The sequence below is a fragment of the Fukomys damarensis genome, unplaced genomic scaffold (genome assembly GCF_012274545.1).
Source record: "Fukomys damarensis isolate Sample0158 unplaced genomic scaffold, DMR_v1.0_HiC HiC_scaffold_11, whole genome shotgun sequence".
Classification (NCBI taxonomy): domain Eukaryota; kingdom Metazoa; phylum Chordata; class Mammalia; order Rodentia; family Bathyergidae; genus Fukomys; species Fukomys damarensis.
Genome location: NW_022900923.1, coordinates 38,318,166 through 38,327,892, shown reverse-complemented (window position 1 = coordinate 38,327,892; position 9,727 = coordinate 38,318,166). Strand labels below are relative to the sequence as shown.

The 9,727-nt window shown below is 35.5% G+C and overlaps 1 long non-coding RNA gene across 3 annotated transcripts in view; it reads left to right on the top strand.

Moving 5' to 3' along the window:
* Positions 1-9,174, top strand: part of LOC104869994 — a 38,468-nt gene extending 29,294 nt beyond the window's left edge. The window contains exons 2-4 of one of the 3 annotated variants that reach the window (XR_004516663.1): positions 4,847-4,993; positions 5,571-5,753; positions 8,860-9,166. This is a non-coding gene — a long non-coding RNA (uncharacterized LOC104869994). Of the gene's footprint in view, positions 1-4,846; positions 5,754-8,859 lie in introns of all 3 variants that reach the window. The other 2 variants (XR_004516662.1, XR_782429.2) reach the window with 2 other exon arrangements.
* The last annotated feature ends 553 nt before the right edge of the window (positions 9,175-9,727 follow it).

Genomic DNA, 9,727 nt, shown 5'->3' with positions numbered 1-9,727 from the left:
ATATAGTATTAAATAATAGAGATTTATTTGTAATTGGACTCAGTTCTGAGTAAAATCCCCTGCCTTAAAATGATAGCCACTAAAAAACTGCCTAAAAAATGAATTTCATTTCCAATTCCTATGTCAGTTACACAGACGTATGTTACATGTGGTCAAAGACTGCTGCCCACCCACTCAGGACAATCTCTCTGCTCATTTCCTAGGGTTATAATTTACTGAGAACCTACAAGAAGGGCACATAATTCAAACTAGTGGCATGCCTTAAATTTATACATATATATTTTCATGCTTATGTACATGTGTATTTTACTAGAATAGTAAAAATGCATTCTTCAATTTACAATTAAAGTACATCCTAAAACAAAAACCTTTCTTAATGTCACCATTCATTAGTCTATTCTTTCTACGAAACCAGACATAAGCATTTGATTGTTTAGTTTAATATTTAACAAGTCTTGAATAATCACCTGTAGTGTAATTTTTTAAAAAGTCACTTAGTGATCAAGTACTTTCTTTACTCATAGAAATTAACACTAAGTTAAGCAGCTAATGCAGTTTTTAAAAATTCAAAAATTAAATCCTTTTTGTGTTTCTAGGACATGTTTCTAGGAGCACACATCACCTTCGCTTATGGTTTTCGAGGTCATTACTGAGATCAGACTGCCGGCACTAAAATTAGACGGTACAGACACAGAGCTTTAAACACAAGTGCAGTCACATTGCCCAGTGATCTGATTAACGACTATCGCATTTAGTTTGCCTGAGATCCCACGAATATATGCTCTCTGGCTCCCACCTCCCCACTCCACACTAAAAAACAACCTTATACCAAAATTATCCTGTTAGGTATACTCAAAAGTATGCAGCAAGGATAAACCTTTCAAATCTCATAATAATGTTTAAAGAATATTCTCTTCTTTCATGTTCACTTGTCTAGAAAATCTGGATTCCAAGAAATGATTTTCCTCTTGAATGTCAAACATATAAGTACCCTGAGATCATTTGTAAATACTAAGCAGGGGGAAAATGACTGTACTCTACAAGCACATTCTTAAAGAGTCAGAAAAGTAAAATGAATGAGGAGGTCTTGCACATGAACTGAACTACTTTTCTAGTGTCACCATACGTTGTCCCTTCTCCCATGTTTCTGTGTATGTTCTAGCATTTCCATTTCATTTGTCAGCAAAAGGCTGTTTATCCAGTTTCCTGTTATTAATTATGAGAAACAGGATTTCTTGAAATATATGAGACTCTTTTAACTCTTGTCTAGACACTTCAAGACAAGATATAGATGTTTGTCCAAAGCCGGAAACTAACTTAAAATACATTGTTTCTCCATGTAGCTTATAACTTATCTTTCATAGAAAAAAGACAGAAGTAATATAAACAACAAGTCACAGCAGCTTCCAAATGGTTACTGGACACTGAGATAACAAAGTCGGATGCTTTGTTTATTTGTTGAGGATAATGAACAAACCACATTGTGAATTCTGAACTCTAATATTCCACAAAAATGAATTGCAAAGTCAAAGTTATATAGTAAAGTGCTAGTCGACAATAACATGTATTCGAATGTAAACATGTCCATGAAGAGACAAAAATACCAACTAGATTATTTTATTGGTATATTAGAAGGCTTTTCATTTTGAGGCATCTGGTCAGTTCATCTAGCGCTCTCTCTCTCTCTCTCTCTCTCTCTCTCTCTCTCTCTCTCTCTCCGAAATAGAATGCATGTATTAAAATAATAAGCCAAAACATCTGGAAGTTTTAGAAGAAACGCAAAATAGTTAAGGAGGAAAATCCAGATTAAAAAAAATGCAGATGTTTAATTGGGCTGTCAGTTAGTTTTCTTAGGAGGAAATAAGAGCAGAAATAACCAGAAGCCACTGGTGGAAAATTAAAATAGTTTTGTGAGCTCTTGAGAAGCTGAAAGCAATGAAATCGGTAACACAATGTGGACAGGGGCTTTCTATGTGAGATCTGAAAATGTTATCATGTGCAATTTTGTAAATTAGCCACTTCCAAAAAGAATCGTTTTCATTAAAGCACACTAAAAGTTTTTCAGACTCTCCCTTCTCTTTTTGATCATTAACATCGGGCTCTGAGTTTGGCTTCCATCAATGGTGAGCTCTGTCCCCTACCCTGCTGTCCCCCCTTCTAAGACCCTCTCGTACTGCTGAGTGGCCAGAAATTACAGATGCAAGGAAGCTGACAAACGACTGCCAGGCCCCTCCCCCAGTGCCTCGACGGTCACAGCCCCTGCCAGAACATGCCTGAAAGCTGCGCGCCTGGAGACAAAGACACAAAGATCCCATTTTCTCAGTGAAAATAGATTTCATGTGTAAAACACTAGTGAGAAAAATTGAAAGCTGACACATATGTGCAATTTCAGAGAGGCAAGGCTGAATATTTCAAGAAGATTGAAATTGCATTTGATTGCATCAAAGCCTAACAAATGTTGTTTAACCTAAAAGTCTTTTCAGTCTGTAAAAAAGACATTTGGTGGCAAGATATTTTATTTTTTTAAGCACATGGTTAAAAAGGAAAATGAATCTTGAGCTCAGTAGAAAGATGTTGATTAAATACTACTATCACCTAAAGAATTAGTGCTGGCAGACATTACAGGATCTGCAAAATAAGAGGGGAAATTTTTTAAAGACCCTGTTGAATCAAAGGGTTCAGAAAGATAATATTAAATCCTTATGAGTATGTTTCCTTATAAAAAGAATCCCCTCCCAGCAGCCCCGGGGTATCATTACCAAAGAGGCAGGGAGGGTGTTATTAGAGATGTAAACCTTGGCATCTGAGCTTTGCCAAGAATGCAAGTTTCAGCTTGTGTGCCCAGGGCCTTGGCTTCCCCGGTCCCTTCTGGCATCTCACAGTGAGGGCTGTCTGGTTGGCCCCCAGCCTATGCCAGGCAGCCTGTAGGTGCGGAGGCTCGAGGTAGGAGACAAAGACCCCCTACCTAGGAGATCTGCTTTTGGTGCAGCCTGCCTGCCCACCCGCCTACCCTGTAACCATCTCTTAATAGATGAGCTCAATACTTGAAGGAAACTTGGCTTATTGTGCTTTATAGAAAGCGTTAGACCATTAACAGGTTAAAATATAATTAATAGTAGCTGTCAGGGGTAATACACCAAGAAATTGCATTGGCAATACTTTAATTTTTAAAAGTTTTATAACAAACTAAAAAAAGTAAGAACGCATTTTGTATTCTCCCACCAAGATTCTGCAATTTTTAAATTTCTCTAGCCAATAGGGGGAGGAGAGAGAGAAAGAGAGACTAACAAATTACATCATAGTTCAATAAGAGATAACTTGGAAGATATTGAAAATATTACACAAACTCTAGTACTATTAAAATGTTTTATATAAACTTTTAATTCAAACAACAATATTCTTGTTAGGTTACTTTCTGCATTCTAACTAATCTCATCTAAAGAGAATATTATATAGCACTTAAAGATGATATTAATTAAATTCATATTTTATTCATGGTATCCTCAGTCTAAGGCCTCAATGAATTCATCTACTTGTTTATCAAAAGAGAGCTCCCATTTAGTAGTTTGTTAGCATAACGCTGTAGTCTTAGTCTCTCAGCCTCAAGGTCCCTCCCTATCCATAATATGAAGAATTTTGTCAGTTGCAGGAAATGTTTCTCTTCAGAAGCAGCATCACTCTTCATAGGGAGCATTGACTTAAATTTTTAAAAAGAATATCTGATGTATTTATTTGTGCATATTAACTCCCCCTTTGTTAGTCATTTACCTACTAACTGGACTTGCATACAACCACAGAGTGAGACAGAGTGGACAGTGGACATAAACTCCGAGCAGAAATGCGGCGACCGTCATGCCCCTCCCCGCGTCGCCCAGCCCTCTGCCGCCATCATGGCCAGCATGGCAGTGGGCAACTGGGAAAGTTGTTCAGCGCACGATCCTTGCAACTTCCGCCAACTGGATCTCTGGGGCCTTTGTAGCCATCCTTCCTACGCAGTGCCTGGAGCTCAGGCACTCAGGTACCAGGGCACACAGAATATCTTGGAAAGAAAACGTGTTGGCCTAAGATATACACTCAAGAAAACATCTTCTGCGAGGAAAATAACAGAAATGCATCCCCACAGAGGTCTATAACAGCTAACCTAAGAAAATCAGCAAACTTGCAAATCCTAAACAATGCTTCTTACAGTTTATTTTCATTGCTCTTCATCCCTTTTTTTGAACAAAATATCATGATTTTCTACTTCAATATTGAAAAGAAACACATTTTCTGGTCTTCATTTAACCTAATTGAAGGGAGGAAAAATATCACATTGCTTAATCATATTCAATATTTTCTTTGTGAATATTTTAAAATGCAGTTACTATCATGAGCTAGAAAAATGATATAAGTGTGACCCAGTATTGATAGATAAGTTAGTCTCTTTGGGGAAATTAGATGACAAACACAAAACTAATATAGTTAAGATGTGTAAGAATTAAATTTAGATTTTGTTAATAATTGAGCTAATATTACTTAATATTTTTAAATATATTCACCTATGGGAAATACATATAAAGAAAAACAAATCCCTAAATTAATTAGCATGCTGGAGGTAGCCAAAATGTTTAGTTTCTCTTTTCAGAGGTCCCTGGTTATTGTTTGACTATGCTTATATATGCAGGAAAAGCCCCAAACAATATTTTCTGGGGACTTAAAAAAGGAAATGTGTAAGATGTCGAAAATTGACGGCCACCTATGGATTGCAGGCCTAGAAAACATCCCTAGGAAGGGATAAGAATCAATTTTAGCTCATTTGTTTAGTGTGGCCTGAGTTTCACCTATTATCCTTTTCTGTTTTGCATAGGGATCTTGGCAAAATCACCAACAAATGCATGAAGGAAGCTGAAGGCAATTTGAGTAATGGTTCCATAGAAATTGAAGAAACATGGATGTCTCCGAAGGAGAGTAGAGAGCTTGGTTAGTTGTATCCTAAAATTAGGATGCAATTAAGGTACGTCTCCTTTTTGAGTTCAATTGAAATGCTTTGTTCTTTCCATGTCAGAGAATTTCTTCTCTTTTTTCCTCAGTCTGTCTCTCTCTCCCTCTCTCTCCTGTCTTCCTTTTCTTCCTCTCATTAGCAGATGTCTTTTATAATTGATGTTGTTCACGTCCTTTCATCAAATGTATGCCACATCACTTAGGCAAACCAGCAGACACGGCACCTAAATACACATTAGCGAAGAATGGCATCCCGGAGACGCGTCGACTGTCTCATCAGGGCAGTTATAATAAGCATCTTGGTGCCACTGAATGCAATGCTGTATTCAAACAGTAGCTTTCATCTTCACTCTTTTTAAATATAAAAGTAAACCTTGAAGCCCTTTGAAGGACCTAACCAACAACATACATATGAAAATAGATCAGTAAGGCTTTGAGAAATACCGTGATGTAAAAATCTGTAAAGCATCTTTGCATTTTTTTCCAAGAAAGACCTCCAGGTAAATGATGGCTTTTAATAAGACACATGACAGTCTCAATTATGAGAATCATTATTGTGTGCCCTGTGTGCCATTTTGTGTTCCCAGCAGGATACCTTTTTTTTTCCACATCAAGAATTTCCAGGGCTGTCTACTGTTGTCTGAGTAAAGTACATTGAATGTTTCCCCGAAGCTGCACTAATTCAAAGGAAAAAAAAAAAAAGCAAAACACACAGCAACGACAACAAAAATTTTCTCAAGTGGTCAGACAGACTGGAACTAGTGGATTTATAGGTAAGAGGAATAAAATGAAAGGTTGAAAGCTATAATTTCTGTCTCTGTGGTGGTAACTGAATCAGCCCTCAGGCAATTAGAAATACGGCAAGTTGAGCTCAGAGTCTGGAAGAGGACACTTCCCAGCCTACAGCCCGTCAGGCCCCCGGTTTGGAACACATACAGAGTGATTACATTTTGGACCCTTTTCTTAGGTGTATTCGCCTCTCCTCACACCTGTGTCTGACTTTCCATTAACATTATCTCTGTGTTTGACAATTTCATATTTTACTTTCCTCCCTCTCATTCCCTTATCTTTAAAATAAACAAAAAAATAATAATAGTGTGGCCTCTGTCGATCCATGAGTGGCACCCCTAGAAACAAAGATCGCTTTAGGAAAGGAGACCCTGCATTTCAGTGTCCCCGCTCAATCTGTGAGAGACTAGTTTACTTTGGAGCATGCGTGCTTGTAGATTTCTGGAAAAAGCCCCTCCTCTGGAAAGCTTCTAAGGGACACGTGTACACGTTTCGGCTTCGACATGTGTACACTTCTGTAAATGGACTAATTTGAAATGTGAATTTTAATAGTGGCAGGCTGTTACTGTTAAACAAAATGATAAAAATAGCTTACATACTCACTATGAGTTTCGAAGATTCAATTCATAATTTAGCCTTATCCCTTTAATTTAATTGGAATTAGAATTTTAGAGCTGACGCAAACTTGGAACTGTCCTAGTCACATGAAGATGATGAAATCTAACAAGCAATTTGTCTTAAAGTCATTTAACTTATGTGCAAGTGCCATTAGCTTAATTACAGTTTTGCATTTATTTAGACCAAGAAAATATTTTCTCAGAAAATATATCTGAGAAATATTCTCTCAGAAGCACATCTGGGGAAATTTTTAAGGAGAAATCTAAGTTTATCTATATCTACCATCCAACGCAGGCAATAATATCCATTAAACTGCCTGAGCATATTACTTACAATTTACTTCGATTGCCAATCTTTTAACTTCCATATATGTCTCTCATACTTCCAAATTGTGTACATGAATTAATATTATAGTTTCCATTTATGTATAATTCCCATTTGGCTTTTATTTATATTCCAATTACATACTACTCTCGGTCCTGTAGTGTTAACCAGAACAGAGATTTTTCCCAAAAGAAAAGAAGGTAAGTTATTTCATAAGCTCTACCAGAGATTCAAAAATTATTTTCCTATTATTAATATTGTGCTTTTAAAATATAGATAGAATAAATCTTACTTTCTGATTTCTGAGTAGTCCCATAAAAAGTGGCAGAATTCCCATAAAAACTGGCCAGACTCTGCAGATATTGTTATGACATCTTTCTCCTCCTTTCATGTAAGGCAATTTCTATATCTTACAGAAAGTAGAGTTTTTTTGAAGATATAATAGGCATAATTATTTTTAAGCCAAGATATTAAAAATAGCAATAAATATTTTCATCACTCACATGTTTCAAAAGTTTCAATATACTCCTTAAGCATCTTTCTAGCTTTTCTAGGAAAATCAAACAATTTTTAAAAAGAAGTTCTCACACAAAAATGGATGTAGTGATGTTACTGGAAATGAAATATTTTGTAAATTAGAAAAGGAGGTTGTCTTTCCTCCAAAACCTTGCCACATTGTTTTATAGTTGGCAATGCACATTTTAAGATATAGTTTAAAAATCAAAACTTTTTAGTTATAAATATATTTTCACTTAAATATTTAGAAGATGGTCATCTCTTTAATTAGAGATGAAATTTTGATGAAATACTAGTACTTACATTGTTCTTGGTTTCTATAATCAAATATCCCTTGCTACTTATTTAGAGCATATATTTCAAACCACTGAGGTCACAAACAAATGAAATAAAATTATTATAACAAAAAAATAAAATGATAACTTCAGGGGTTCCACTTTAGCTAAATGCATCAATACATAACTTATCTCCATGATTGTCTTAATGTACATAATATAAAAATCTTAAGTACTACAGTACTATATGAATTTGCATTCCTTTAGTCAGTTGAATAAAGGGAAATAAACACAATGAAGGCAAACTTGGTATGCCCCACTCCCTTGGTTTTTCTGTAGACTAATTTGTAACTGATAGGTATGATAGTTTTCTCGATGTTACATGAAGAGAGCCATGGTTCACACTGTAGTTTATAGCTGTATGGTGGTATCTGCAAGCTTGGTAAAAATATACATGATCAACTGTTGCAGAAACAATTATGTTACATACTAAACTCCTACTCCTAGAAGTTTCAAGGACAGGAAGTATAGCTGTGTATCACCTGCCTAAGTATAATCTGCTAGTAGCAAAAAAGGATCTAATTCCATGAAAATTCAAACATTATTGTACAAAAATCATTATTTCCAATCTGGTTTTTTAAATTGCAAAATTAATTATAAATACCAAGAAAACTTGTTGTTAAGTTTATGTTAAAAAATTGTACTAAATGTTCAATGATGTCTTTGGCTGGGGTAGCTTAAAACCTGTTTTTTAGTTCATTAAAACAACTATGTTATATACATAAGGAATTATTTCCAGAGCTAGTATAGGAGTTTTTAAAAGACATACTGAATGATATATATTGATCAAAATATATGTTTTTTTGGAAATTGGGCTGTACTTTAGTATCCTATCAATTAATTTTCAGTCATTAAAATTTTTTAGAATTAAAATTATAAGTTTTATTAGGAGGAGCAGTTTAGAGTGAAGTGACTCCTTTTTATAAGATGCTAATTTCAAGAAATAGCATGTAATGAGTTGTTTTAGGAGAAAGAAGTTGATTAACAAAGCTGAACATTCATACAGGCAATGTGCCACATAACTCAAAATGCCATTGCAAAAATGGTAGTTTATAAATGGAGATCTGATTCTGCTCTACAATAATTAGTGCTGCTTTCACCACTGAGAAGAAAGACTTTGCAGGCTTGAGAACTGCAGTCAAAGTACAGAAAAAGGCTACGCAGCTATGCCTGAGGGCTTAAATTGGATAACACAGAAATTGTAGTGACTATAGCCAGTTTGTAGTGACTAAAGAACATTTTATTTCCTTCTGGCCAGGTCGTCTCAACAGTGGTCTTTCTTGTTAATTTTGACTAGGTGACTCATTGTCATGCGGACTCCCTGTGCATTGAAGGATTTTTATCACCATCCTTGGCTCCCCATAGCAGGTGGACCATAGTAGCACCTGGCTGTACTGCCTTGATACCCACACATTGCCAAATGCCCTCCAGAGATCAAAACTGCCATTTGAAAACAAGCTGTCCAGACTTTTTTGGTTTCTTCTTTAGGAACAAAAATTTATGTACTAAGTGGAGAACAGTTCTATAATGTAAATGTTTCTTCAGGATATAAAAACTTTTTACATGATATATAAAACTATCGTTTCAATGGTATATTTATCACTTGTGTTATTTACTGGATGACACAAGCATTCTAGGAGACATGGAATGTGTACGTTTATTTGAAAATTTGGAATACTAATCAGGTATATCAATAAAATTTTTTGCTTTTGATTGGACATGAGAATTTTTCCTGTGTGGTATAGTTAAATGTAGTAATATTTTTCCCCAAGGAATCATTTTGCTGTAGAAAATAAATAAGATCCCATTAAAATAATTGAACGCAGACTGATTTTAGCTGAAGAGTGAGTCTCATTTGGCTTTGTCTGTGTGTTGAACCACAGCTTTCCTGGCTGGCACATGAAATATTAGGAGTAAAAGAAAAATCTCAAAGAGAACCTGGGAAGTTATCATTTAAAATGGGCTGATATTTGTGGACAACCAACTTTTTTTCTTTTATTGAGTTTATTGGTATATTTTAGGTACACACTACAGTCACATTCATTATCGGAACCTTGTACCTTTACATGACAGGTCTTGGTTCTCATTTTTTCCCCTTGTCCCTGCCCACCCTTCACCCCCTCCCCCTCCCCATTTATAAACACTTTATTTCCATTTTTTCATTT